Source organism: Meriones unguiculatus, chromosome 10, assembly GCF_030254825.1.
Source record: "Meriones unguiculatus strain TT.TT164.6M chromosome 10, Bangor_MerUng_6.1, whole genome shotgun sequence".
NCBI classification, from domain to species: Eukaryota; Metazoa; Chordata; class Mammalia; order Rodentia; family Muridae; genus Meriones; species Meriones unguiculatus.
In genome coordinates, this window is record NC_083358.1 from 55,996,457 (window position 1) to 56,011,454 (window position 14,998).

Below are 14,998 nucleotides of genomic sequence, written 5' to 3' on the forward strand. Positions count from 1 at the left end.
AATCCAACATCCATTCATGTTTAAAGTATTGGAGAGATCAGAGATACAAGGCACATATCTAAACATAGTAAAGGCAATACATAGCAAGCTATTAGCCAACATTAAACTAAATGGAGAGAAATTTAAAGCAATCCCACTGAAATCAGGGACAAGACAAGGCTGCCCACTCTCTCCATATCTCTTCAACACAGTTCTTGAATTCCTTGCTAGAGCACTAAGACAAATAAAGGAGATCAAGAAGATACACACTGGAAAGGAAGAAGTCAAGGTATCACTTTTTTCAAATGATATGGTATCATACAGGAGTGACCCCAAAAATTCTACCAGGGAACTCCTACAGCTGATAAATACCTTCAGGGAAGTGGCTGGATCCAAAATTAACTCAAAATAACCAGTAGCCCTCCTGTACATAGAAGACAAATGGGGTGAGGAAGAAATTAGGGAAACAACACCCTTCACAATAGCCACAAAGGACATAAAGTACCTTGGTGTGACTCTAACCAAGCAAGTCAAAGACTTGTATGAAAATAAGCTTCAAGTCTCTGAAGAAAGAATTAGAAGAAGATATCAGAAGATGGAAAGATCTCAATGGTCATGGCTTGGCAGGATTAACACAGTAAAAATGGCCATCTTACCAAAAGCAATCTACAGATACAATGCAATTCCCATCAAATCACCAACACATTCTTTACAGACCTTGAAAGAAAAATTCCTAACCTCATATGGAATAACAAGAAACCCAGAATTGCTAAAAATAATCCTCTACAATAAAAAATCCCCTGGATGTATCTCCATCCCTGAACTCAAGCTGTACTATAGAGCAACAGTAATAAAAACTGCATGGTACTGGCTTAGAAACAGACTGAAGCATCAGTGGAATTGAAAAGAAGATCCAGAAACAAACCCACACACTTATGGATATTTGATTTTTGACAAAGATGCCAAAACCACATAATGGAAAAAGATAGCATGTTCAACATATAATGCTGGTCTTATTGGATAACTACATGTAGAAAACTGGAAACAAATCCATACTAATCACCCTGCACAAAACTAAAGTCCAAGTGGATCAAAGACTTCAATATAAAAGCAGATACACTAAACTTGTTAGAAGAAAAAGGCAGGAGGAGCCTTGACTCATTGGCACAGGAGACAACTTCCTGCACAGAATGCCAATAACACAGGCTCTAAGATTAACAATCAATAAGTGAGACCTCAGGAAACTGAAAACTTTCTATATCACAAAGGGCACTGTCATCAGAACAAAATGACAGAGTCTGGATTGGGAAAGGATCTTAAACGACCCTGTATATGACAGAGGTCTAATATTCAGAATACATAAATAACTCAAGAAGTTAAACAGTAAAAAACCAATTAGTAATCCAATTAAAAATGGATACAGAGCTAAACAGAGAATTTTCAACAGAGTAAAATTGAATGGCAGAGAAACACTTAAATTAATGCTCAACATCCTTAGCTATCAGGGAAATGCAAATCAAAAGGACCCTGAGGTTTCACCTTACACCCATCAGAATGGCTAAGATCAAGAACTCAAGTGACAACACATGCTGGAGAGATGAGGAAAAGGGGAACCCTCCTCCATTGCTGGTGGGAATGTATACTTGTACAACCACTTTGGAAATCAATTTGGTGCTTTCTCAGACAATTAATATTGCTACCTCAAGATCCAGTTATACCACTACTAGGCATATATCCAAAAGATGATCAAGTACACAACAAGGACATTTGCTCAGCCATGTTTGTAGCAGCTTCATTTGTAATAGCCAGAACCTGGAAACAACCCAGATGTCCCTCAACAGACGAATGGATACAAAAATTGAGGTACATCTACACAATGGAATACTACTCAGCATTTAAAAACAAGGAAATCATAAAATTTGCAGGCAAATGGTGGGAAGTAGAGAAAAATCATCATGAGTGAGGTATTCCAGAAGCAGAAAGATATACATGGTATATACTCACTTATAAGTGGATATTAGATATATAATATAATCATACTAAAATCTGTATACCTAAAGAAGCTAAGCAAGAAGAAGGATCCTGGGTAAGATGCTCAATCTTCATTCAGAAACGCAAACGGGATAGAAATCAGAAAAAGATGAAAATAAGGAACAAGACAGGAGCCTACGACAGAGGGCTTCTGAAAGGCCCTACCAAGCAGGGTATTAAAGCGGGTACTGAGACTTAGAGCCAAAGTTTGGGCAGAGTGCAGGAAATCTTATGAAAGAAGGTAGAGATCTAAAGACCTAGAAGGGTGTGAAGCTCTACAAGGAGAACAACAGCACCAAAAAAATCTTGGCATAAGGGTCTTTTATGGGACTGATACTCCAATCAAGGACCATTCATGGAGACAACCTAGACCCCCTGCACAGAGGTAATCAGAGACAGCTCACCATGCAAGCAGGTCCCTAGTGAGGGGAACAGGGGCTGGCTCTGACATGAACTGAGTGCCTGGCTCTGACATGAACTCAGTGGCTGGCTCTTTGATCTTCTCCCTCTGAGGGGGGAGTAGCCTTACCAGGCCACAGAGGAAGACTATGAAAGACAGTGCTGATGAGACCTGATAGGCTAGGGTCAGGTGGAAGGAGAGGAGGACCTCCACTATCAGTGGTCTGGGGAAGGGGCATGGGAGGAGATGAGTAGGGTTAGGATCGGGAGTGGATGAGGGTGAGGCTACAGCTGGGATACAAATTTAATAAATTGTAGTAAATAAAAATTATGTTAAGAATAAACAAATAAAAATCAACTAGAAAAATAAAGAAAAGAAATAGAAAAAATCAACTAGGGTAGCAAAAAAAAGAAAAGAAAAGAAAGAAAAGAAAAGAAAAGAAAAGAAAAGAAAAGAAAAGAAAAGAAAAAACTACAATCAGATAACTGAACTATAAAATATTATGGAAATACAAAGAATGAAGCCATTAAATTTATCTGAGATTACAAACAAGTCTTTATGGGTATGTAGAGATTACTCAAATTTAATAGAAATAAAATGATATTTTATGTATACTTTAACTTGCATTATGTATATATGTTGTATGAGTTAATATTACTCATTTCCTTCAGGTAAAGCTCTAGAGGATAAATCAAATTTTATTTCATACAAAATAGTAAAATAATCACGCAAGTTAAGGAACACTAACAGTATTGGAAGTTATGATTACTACAGCCTTTCGGATATTCCTAAATATCACACATATCACGTTAACACAAAAATCTTTGTACCTGTCTTGTGACTTAACGCTAGATATTGCTCTTTTTATCTTAATGAGCTAAGGAAAGCCTGTTTTGATTCCTTTGTGTTATGTCACTGCCAACCTTTTCTAAGCAATGTATCATTTCCACAGTGTATCATGATATTGACAACACTGTACGTTTGCTTTCACTTCTCTCTACTGCTACCTCCAAATTTTTGCTAGTTTCATGTATAATTTTACACTGTCAAAACTATAAATATCCACATTATCATTTATACCCATAATCAAACATCCACTTCTTTGGCCATAGGTGGTTCAAATGCTTAAACTGCATAAATTTCATTCACATTATTACAATTGTGTGATTATTATTCATTGCAGGGGCAAATGTTTCAATATGAATGTATTAGATTCTAAATTTCTAATGCCTCAAGCCCTATGCTACACAAGTGAGAAAGTTAAAATATATTCTCTACATTTCACTAATTGCTCAAAACTAAGGCAATTTATTTTGCTTCATATTTGGAGCAAATTCTCCTTAAGTTGATTTTAGAACAATTTTACTTTTAAATTTAGACTTTTACATATTGAAGAACAGGGCCAAAGGTTCTGTGTCATCACCTTTACTGAGGATAACATTCACAGTGATAACGCAATTACCAAAAGACTCTTACTGACTTTGGTACAAGACTGTAGAACTTACTAGGATTTCACTTCCTGTGATTAAGGTCAGGAGTCCAATTTCATTTATTGCATGTCCCCTCACTTTCTTCTGGTCTGTGACAGTTTTTGTTTTGTGTTATTTATTTTATTTTTAGTATTTCCTAATTTTTCACAAACAAAACTATTGCAGAGTGCTGCTCAGATACTTTAAAAGTCGATTTCAAAGTTGGAAGCATGCTCATGATTAGGCTGTGGTTGCGCATTTTTGACAAACTATATCATCTCTCTTTCTCATTGACTTCCCTCCATTGGGTCTTAGTGCCAGGAATTTTTATTTCCCATGGTTTAGACATAAAAAAATGGCTTTCTGAAGACTGCCAGTGTGTTGTGGCACATCAGAATTCCACATATTTCCTTTGTTCTCTAGATAATTTGGGGAGATCATTTGAGATTATACAAAGATCCCCTAGTTCCTCTTATTTTCAACTTCCAATCATTGCATGAATTTTTGAATCTCATTGAAATAGTCAATTTCTTATTGGCCTAGCCATGTTTTATAGTTGTTTTCATTCATTTTACAATAAGTAGGTGGGGTTTTCTTTACAAGAAAGCTGTTTGTTCTTCATCATTTAATTGTGTATTCAATGTTTTTTGTTTTTTTTTCCCATACTGGGATGGACTCTAAGACTTTTTTTTATTTATTTAGCTTGTAATACCCTGCATTACTGATTTTGTTGCTTAAACTTTTCTATTTCTGGTCACTGCTGTATTAGTACAGTTGGGCATAATTTTTCTTTTGATTTTTGGTGTGTCATTTCCAAAAAAAGTGTCATTTAGGAGCTAACAAAATATTCTAGATTGTTTTAAATCAAAGAACACAGAAGCCACTTATCAAGAACATGTTGGCCATGAAGGGTTTGTAGCTCGTGTAACGGCATGTTTCCAGGCTCTCTTGGTATTTTAACAACAACCACATATACACACAGACACACAAATAAGACTTACACTTACACAATAATTATCTTGGCTGTCAACTTGGTTAGGTTAATCAATACCTAGAAAAGTTGGTAAATCACAAGTCGGGTTACCTCTTTAAGCGTGTTCAATACAAAACTTATGTATGGATCAGAAAAATGAATGTAGGTGGAACTCCCCAAAATGCTGGGTGTCAAATATAATAGACATGGGTAAATGTGGAAGCATATGTATCAGCCTTCTAGAAGTAGTTACTGTCCATGGTCTATTTAAATACTTCCTTGGAGTATTTAATTTTATGTCTTTCAGTCCCTGATCACTTGTGTGAGAGTGACAGTTTCAGCTCTCTTTGTTTTCCTTATTTGTATTACAGTTTTACAACCCTCCCCAAATCCTGGTTATTTTATTTATGTTTTTGTGTATTATGGTATTCAGATAATTGCAATGGCTATCAGCACCCTAACTACAAATGGGGCAACACCTCTAAGTGCAGATTTCTTTGATCATATAATCCATTCTGAATCCCCCGTGTCTCAGTCAGTTCCTAGCTCTACAACAAAACACCTCAGAGTTAGTAATTTATAAACAACATAAATGGGATATTGTCTGTTCTAAGGGCTGTAAAGTCTGAATTCAGTGTCAAGTAGAGATTAGTTTTTTGCTCAAAGGTTGCATCACCTTGCTGCATTGTGCTATGATGGGAAGGGGATAGAATTACCTCTCACTATTTTTGTAAAGTAGTGATCTCATTCATAAGTGTGTGACCCTAGTGACTTACTTATCTCCCTATGGTCCCATCACTTTCAAATGGTTGCATCGTGGATTACATTTCAGCACATGATTTTAAAAAGAGCATACATTCTGAAAATATTAGCCAATCCCTAAAACCAAAATTATGACTTTCTCCCAGGCCGAACACATTCATTACAATCTTACACCCCTGAAGTTTTCATAACATTGTTGCAGTTAGTAAAGCAAACAAGTAGAAACAACAAGAAAACTAAAGTCTATAATCTCATCCAAACATGATCTAAATAAAATGCAGATTCAGTATAGGATATAATTCATTCCAAGGCAAAGTAGCTGCCAGTTATTAATCTGTGAAATCAAAAATATGTGCTTCCAAAACACAATACTGAAAAACCCTTTGGATAAATAATCCTACTTCAGAAAACTGACTTTTTAAGGAAACAGGAAAATGAACTAGAGAGATATCTCGGCTGATAAACTGCCTGCCAAAGATGGATGAGGGCCTCATTCAGATCCACAACACTCATTCCAAAATAGACCTTGGTTTCTCTTGTGCAACCCCAATGGGTGGACATAAGTGGGGACTTCGGGACAACTGGCCCCCAGGAGAGTATAGAGAGCGAGCATAGAGAAAGAAGGCAGGAGGATCACAGATTCTGTATCCAGTCTGGACAACTTGGAGAGCATAGTGGTCAAGATGAGAAAGACACAGTGTAAAACAACACAAGGTGGAGAAAAACAGAGGAAGACTTAACATCATCCTTTGGCAGGGGAATTAAAGTAAGAATTGGGTTGCATCTCACAAATAAGCCTGAAATACAGCGTGCTAAACAGTACTAAATTTCTAAGCATAGTGAATTGGGACTAGCCCTCAAGTACATTAGATGGCACAGCCCATGGCTCCTCTTCCTACCAGCCTCAGGTGTGCTTGTGGCTATCACTAGCTAGTGTAAAGATGACCTTGACTTCTGACCCTGATTCCACCACTAGTGCTTGTAGGATGCCCTCATAGATGGCCTACTTGCAGAGTTTGTGCCCTAGGATATAAGACAACTAAACCAAAACTCTGTTTTTCTATGTTTCTGTCAATCAGTTGATAGAACTTTCCTCTTTCTGTTTGAGTTAGTGTTTCTGCAGTGATTTTATTTATTTTATTTTATTTATTTATTTTACCTAGTCTTTAGCATGTGATCTTTTAATGACCATCCTTGAAGTTTCTTTTTTTCAAGCATGTCACCAGGGCTGTTCCAAAACTGTTCAAGCATCTCAAGCTCAAGATTCAGTGTGGCTGTTTCATAGCTTGTTTTGATGGTTTCTCACTTATCCCTTAGACTGCACTGGATTGTTTGTTTCTTTGTCTGTTTGTTTGATTGATTCATTGGTTTGGTCTGGTTGTTTCTGTTTCTTTAGTATGTGTTCAGTCATCAGAATGAACTGAGCTTGCTTGAGTACAATACAGGAAGAAGTATGAGTGTTCTCATCGTTTCATTCTTTTCATTTATGCTTATTTTTTTAGTTTTGACATTTTCTGTTATTAAGATAAAAAACTGGCATTTTTTTCATGTTGTAGTACCCAATTTGTTTTTACCTTATGAAATGTACCATATTTATTCATCTTGCTTACTCGTTTGAATGATATTTATTTTTCTCCTTTTTAAAAAGTGTTGACTCTTTGTAACTACATTAGTTACTTTTCTCATTGCTATGCCAAAATCTTTGGCAAAAGCAATTTATAGAAGAAAAGGTTCATTATGCCTCAAATTTGAAGGGATACTGTCTGCTATGGTAGAAAGACAGGTGACATGAGTGTGAGGTGGCTGGCAACATTGTATCTATTATCAGAAAGCAAAGAGATAAATGCTGATTTTGAGCAAATGTTTCCTGTGTACATAGTTCAGGACCCTGTCTGTGGAATGTTGCTGCCTACACTCAAGTAGGATCCACCACCTTAGTTTAATCTTCCTGTATGCCCTTAAACTGTCACATTCCAGGATTGTGTTTAACCGGTGATTCTAAATGCAGCCACATTTACAATTATTAACATTCATAGAACTATTTCCAGAATCTTTCTCAACTTATTCCTCAAATGATGGAATTCCTGGAACTTGTTTTATTTTGAGTTATCAAATATGAGGACTGTTTGTAATGAATCTGGGCATGTAGAAATTGATGTCGATCAGTTTTGCTGATGTTGTTGCTAAAATTTACATTTGCAGAAATTGCCCAAAATAATTTTCTTTCTTTTCTGACTTATTTAGAATGAATTTTCTTTCCCCTACCACCCTATAAAGAAGAATAATGAGATCCATTAATGTGTCTAGACCTATAGCTGTCTACTCAAATATTGAACCCAAAGAGGGAGGCATCTTATCTAACAAGCACACTTTGAAGAATGATCTAAAGATAAAGTGGTACAATTATTGTCTCTCCTTTTCTTCTGATCTGCTATATTACAGGGATGAAACAGCAAAGCAAATCCTTTTGCTTTTATTGGGAATATTTAATGGGGAAGAAGAATTTAAGTTGTTATTAATCAAAAAGTAAATGAAATCCTGTAACATCTGACAAAAAGAAAGAAAGAAAAGACAGTAAAGTCTAAGAAAATACAGAAACATGACTACCAAAGCCGGTGACAAAATTAGAAGACTTTCAAAGCTCCATGTGCAGTATTGCATAAAAATTTCCTATAGAAACATAGGAAACAGCTTTTGAATGTGTAAGCTCATAAAAGAGGAAGAACAGAAAAGTTAAGTCCAAATAGTGAAGACTTCTTTGAATGGCATTCCGAGATGGAATATTTCTTTCCATCTTTCATAAAGCATGTACCCATACACTCTATGATTTGAAATTTTTATCTTAGATTCTTAAACCTAGGATGTCACAAGAATCTAGGGCGATTGGTACATGATTATGCCAGTGAGGCAGTGTTCCTTAATAGGATTAGTGCCTTCCACAAGTTAGAGCCGGCTAGATCATCTTACTCCATGTAGGCACAGCGAGCACTGTCTGTAAACAGAACTCTATTGGTTCCTTCGTATGGGATTTCTAGCCTGGGGAACTGTAAGTATAAATGTCTTATGTTGACAACCTTTCCAGTTTATGCTCTTTTGTTATGGAAACCAGACTGACTAAGGTAATATTTTGAATATTAATGAATTTAACATTCAAAGGTGCAAATAAGGAGTAGCCTTGGACACTTGAAAATTTCAGCACTTGGAAAGTGCAGGTAGAAACATCAAGATTTCAAGGCTGAGTTTAGGCTAGTATTAAAAATAAGTAGAAAAATAACTACATTCTCATTCATTAGATAGTAGTTTAACACAGTACGCATGAATTCCACTCTACGGTGTCAATACAGCTATCTGTCTTCTACTTTGCAAGGAAATGTACTATAAATTCTAAGCAATGCATGGAAAGTTGTTTTCTTATTGCTCTTGCAAAGTTTGTGTAGTAAGTTATCGTCTGTGTTACAAATGTAGCAGTTTCTAAATCAACTAATTAACATTGCAGTTTTCTGTGTCACTAACATTGCAGTTTTCTATTTAAGCAAATATATGGTACCAAAACCTGTGGTAATCATCAACCAAAGACTCAAGAATCAGGTAGAAAGTATCTCAATTGTATTCATATTTCAATGTCAAGTCAAATATACACATTTAATTTGGTTTAGAAAAATTTATGAACATGTGTTTTGGAAGCATCACTTTTTCATTTTTAATATTTATTTATATATGTTGACTTAGAGTTTTGTTGTGTCATCCAGGATAGGATATTTAGTTTAAGATCTTTTGGCTCAATTTGTCAAACACATACCCTTTGGAAGTACTTCTAGTTACAGAAGAACTTTGGAAAATAATGAATTAGTCATTTTCCATTATTAGGCAAAATATATAAGAAATTCAACTTCAAGGAAAAAAAATGTTGTGATAATTTCCAAGGCCATAATGTATGGTTGTATGGTTCTGCCACCTCTGAGTTTGTACATGGTGAAACAGAACAAGATGGTGTCACAGGGGACGGAGAGCCTCATAGTATCCAGGAAAGTGGGTGGATAATTAAAGCCAGAGACTCAGAAACAGGGGCAATGTGCAAGATTCCCACCTCTAGTGACGTCCATTCTAAAACTAATACCTCAGTGTCCACCATCTGTCAATACCATTATCAAAGTTTCGATCCACCAATGTATTGGTGAATGTGTGAGGTCACAGGTCTAAGATCTCATCATGTTCCAAAGCCCCACAGTACCTCAACCATGTCTTCACCATATGCTCTTGGTGGGAGCTTTTTATACTCAAACCATGGCTGTGAATGAATGTTATTGCAACATTTAGAAAAATGTTACATCCTCTCATTTCTGATTTTGCCAAAAGCTTGAAAATTTAGAAGAGTGTTTCTCTTCACTCTGGACCTTAGTTATTCTCTCAACTGACACTGAATCGATTTGTCATTCATATTGTTGGTAAATGAAAGAAGTTAAAGGAAGGAATCATATGGATGATCACCCATTTCTAGTAACTAACTGTTTGTTTTTTTTTTTTTACTGTTCCTCATTTCTTATTTTTTGTATATGTTAATTATTAGTGAAGAATAATAACGTGTTTTAACCAGATATGTGGGTGTGCATAATGGCAGTAATCTACAAACTGGGCCTAGGGATAGACCAGCTTCTGCATTATGATTGGGGCTATTACTGATTCCTATTCCTCTCATATGTTCAGTCATAGGTTGTGTCTTCCTTGTTAAAGTTATTTTTATAAAACTGCGTTTGTTTCTCAGTTTTTCTCATAACCCATCTATCACACAAATGAGAATCCATTATATTATTTTAATAATTTTCACAGCACAATGACTGAGCAGTTACTACTATATTCTTAGCCCTCTGAGCTAATGTGGCTTTCTCCTAGCACCTAGTATCTTTCCAGTGATACTTCCCCTTTTTAGCTGTTCTGTTCCAGCTCTTTCCTTCTCAGGTCTCTTGGACTTCTCCCGTGGCTGAATCTTCTTATTTATCTACTAACTCCTTCCTTCTCCCCTGGCTGCCAGGAAGTTCAGCGCTTTTCTCTCTTCTGCTCAACAATTGGTTGTAAGCTGCTTTCTTGACATATCAGGGGATAACTGTGGAGCAGAGTTTATAGAACTTTGAGACAGCAGAGTCTCAGAACAAGGACTGCAACCGGATATGGGGGAACAGAAATCAGCTTTTGAATTACAATAACCTTATGCCTACACTTCCTGAAAAGGCTGACAGGAAATTCAGAGTTTGTGACTCTTCTTAACTTTAGGTTCACTGCAGGAAAACCTATGAAAACAGTCCATTGGGAGCTTCCAGATTCCTCAGCTGTCTTCTGAGGAGGGCAACCTTTTAACCTCCCAGCCATCTGCATGCTAAGACCCTTTATACTCAAACCATGGCCATGAATAACAGCGAAGAAAGCTCCTCCATTCTCAGCACCACACTTAAACTTCCAAGGGTGTTTAAAAGCAAATTGTCTAGAATTATGTTACCATGTAAAAAAATAAATAAACACATTTTCCCTCTGTTGGAATCTTCAGCTCTACAAAATGAAAAACAGTCTGAGATATTCCTTGTTGTATCTTTCAAAGAGTCCTCTTAGTTTCAGCATTTTTTTTACCATCATAAAATTCTTCTGTTTTCTTCATACATGAGCCCTAGAGTGGTTTGTGGTATGAACATTAGCTTCAAACTGCTGAGGACTTACTTCTTGTGTTTAACATGCCTCGTTACTTTGTCATTGTTTCCTTGCTCTCTGAATTTATTGTCATCTCCATTTGCCTCGTGTTATAAATGTAGATTGCAGTGCTACCTGACTAGGGTTTATATAGGAAGAAAAATGTGTGTGCTCAATATTCAATACTCCATTTTTATCTAGAAATGTATTTTCTCAAGTTTTATTTTAAGGAATAAACAATTTTAACTAATTATATTATTATTAATCAGCATCATGAATAAGAAAGAGACACAGAGAAAGAGTATATGAGTGTATGGGGCAGGATGAAGTGGAGATGAGAAGCGTGTACAAGCTCGTGTCACAGCAAGTATGTGGAGATCAGACAACAGTGTTCAGGACTTACTCCTCTCCTTTCCCTGGTGCCCTCGGATTAAAATCAGGTTCTCCTCTGATAATTGATCTCTGAGGTTCCTTGTGGAGTGATCAATTGAAGTGACTTCATTTTCTACTTTTTAATTACTTAGTTCTGAAGAATGTGTATATGAAGTCTTTAGTCTTTTCTCTGGGACTATTCAAGTATGAGAGAGAGAGACAGAGAGAGAGAGAAGTAAAAAGTAAAAAGGAATAGCATAGGTATCCAGGTTCGACACACAGAGATTTTCCATAATCTGATTACTTGCATTTATCCGGTCTTTTGCCCTGACCTTCCCATTTCACACAGGTAAAGGCCTGTGTAATGCAGGCAAGGCCTCAGTTTGGACCAATCCCTGTCTGTGTTGGCTCCTCTTATTTTCCTGATGTTGCATTTTGCATTTTGTGTGTGTGTGTGTGTGTGTGTGTGTGTCTGTGTGTGTGTTGTAACAAAAGCTTCCAGAAGTTCACAAAGAGCATCCCTTCTGATCTTAGCCAGTGACTGGCCCATTGAGGCATAGACATTGCATTTTCCATTCTGTAGGTGCTCTCACTTTTCCACTGGTTTTCTCTAACAATTTGTTTATTTTTAATACACTTAGTGTTCTATATTATTTCTGATTATCTCTCTCTTCCAGTGTCATGTATGTATCTCAGTAGTCCAGCATGACATATTTTCCAGGAAGCAACATAATTTCATAATTATTCATAGCTGAATAAAACTCCTTTATGAATATGTTTCCTTTACCCACTCACTGGCATAGGCTAGCATAGGCTGCCTCCGTATCTTTCTTATCCTGATTAGTGCAGTGATAATCACATGAGGACCAGTGCTCTGTGCTCTGCTGACATGGATTCTTTCAGATAAACACCAGGAGAAATGTTGCTGAACCATATGGTATTTCTATTTTTAGTTGATGATGATCATCCATGTTGATTTTCATACTGACTGGATCAGTTTGGATTCACAGAGCCAGTGTGTAAGAATTGCTCTTTCTTTAAAACTTTGTCTATATTTATTGTTATTTTTTAAACACTTACTTCATATTAAAAAGTATTTACCCACTGAGGGAAATGTTTTCAGTTTTGGGTAGGTGAAAATGAAGTGTGTAATGCTGAATGATTTGCTTTGTTATCAACCACTAGAGAAGTGGGTTTCTTCGGGGTTGATATGCAGTGAGCTTTCTTTTGATTTGGCTCTATTAGCTATACACCAAGGCACACTGTTTTTTTTCTTTTCTTTCGTTGTTTCCCTTTCTCTAATTTGACATTAGTTAAATCAAACATTGCCAGGCTGCACCTTATAGCTGATGTGAAGTAGGAAGGCTAAGTTGCCTGGTGGTCTGGATTTTTGTGCTTTCCTACTATTGATTGGGGCAGTGACAGTCTCGCTGGTTGAATTTTAAATGTGGCCCGATGCACTCAGGCATGTGTGGCCATCTAAATACAGCCCCAGACATCTTAGCAATTAGGGGAAAAGTAATTGCTCTGAAGCTAGTTAGAAATACAAATTGATTGTCAAATGAACAGAGTGTGTTCTGTTTGTCAGGAAAAGTATGATGGAGAATTCTTTGGGAGAAACAAGAAAGATTCAATGAGCAGTGTGGTTATGTATTAACCTTTGTGCACTAAAATTCTTAACATTTGCTCTATGAAATTGGAATGGTCTATTTTATTAACAGTTAATTTGGATAATGGTTGACTTATAGAGACATTTGAAAGTTGAATTTGGTTTGTAATGTGCGACTATTGAAAAAATATAGATTTGTTTGCTTGAATAAACTTCCTAAAACATAATATTCATCAATATATATTTTAATAACTTTATATAACTCTTTTCAAGAAGGATTCTTTGTGCCCCATGGTGTGACTAGAAAACAGGGCCTCTGTTTCACATATTCCCTATTTTAACAATATCAAAACAGCAGGAATGTCTTGTCACTAGAGGGCAGCCATCCTCTGTTACACTCCAAGTCCTAGCAGGATGTGAAACTTGGAATGAGATAGCAGAAGCTGACTGTCAGACCCACTTATTTCAGAAAGAGGACAGTATCTTCCTTGTTTAGATACATGATCAGAAAGGATCTGATGAAAAGTCAAAGCAAACAGACATATACAATACAGTGTGAGTATTGTAAACACATACCCTAGTTATAGAACAAAAATCTCAGTGTGATGAAAAAACAAAAAGGAGATCATGTGAGTTTTTGTATGCAGGGACTAATGTCTGGCCAGATTCTGTGTGTCTGCTGTTCTCTCCAGGAGAAGAAAACTTCACACAAAGAAAAGAAAATCACTGAACACACAATAGTGGGGTGGCTTATCAGTCTTTTAGGCTGAATTCTGTTCTCTTCATAATGTTTACTGGTCTACTAAAAGGACTTATGTAGATATTCCTAAGACTTTAGACCTGATTTAAGTAGAGGTAAATATGTTCTGTGTCAAACCTGAGAAAGGGCAGCTGCACAGAAGTTCACATGGCAGAGTTGTGATTTTTTGCCTTTAAAGAGATCTAACTACAGGCTCAACCAATTTGAATTAAACACCAATTATCATGGCTCAAGAATGTCAAGAATGTCCTCTCTTTCAGAAGAAACTGATCAATTCAAAACTCACTTTGTAGTGGTCAGTAATGACTTCTTTGTCTCACAAGTTAGATTCTTTTTTTGTTGTTGTTGTTGTTTTTGACTTTGGTTATGGTTTTGGTTTGACTGTGTACTGTTGGCTGTTCTGGGTTCCCTTTATAGACCATCCTGGCCTTAAACTCACAGAAATCTGCCTGCCTTTGCCTCTCCAAGTGCTGGCATTAAAGGCACATACCAGCATACTCGTTAAAGTGCGATTCTCAATCCACACCTACCTTCTACAAAGTATACAAGGTAAGCACACTAACTGAGGAGAAGACCAAAGACACCAAGTTTTCACTCTGTTTTATTTCGTAACAAATTCTGAGGCTGGTGACAACACAGACAACTTGAAAGAGTATGCAGAGATAAATGATAACGTGTAGAGTAGAAAAAATACCTTCAAAATCATGCTTTTTTTAGCCAATGATGTTTAATGACTACACTGAGACAATTGATAAACAACTAATAAATCAATAATACTAAGATTACCTTCATGCTGCATTGTCTTCCTCTGTGTAAGCAATGCAGCCATTCCTGATGAGACCTGATAGACTAGGGTCAGATGGAAAGGGAGGAGGACCTCCCCTATCAGTGGACTTGAAGAGGGGCATGGGAGGAGAAGAAGGAGGGTAGGATTGGGAGGGAATGCAGGAGAGGGCTATATCTGGGA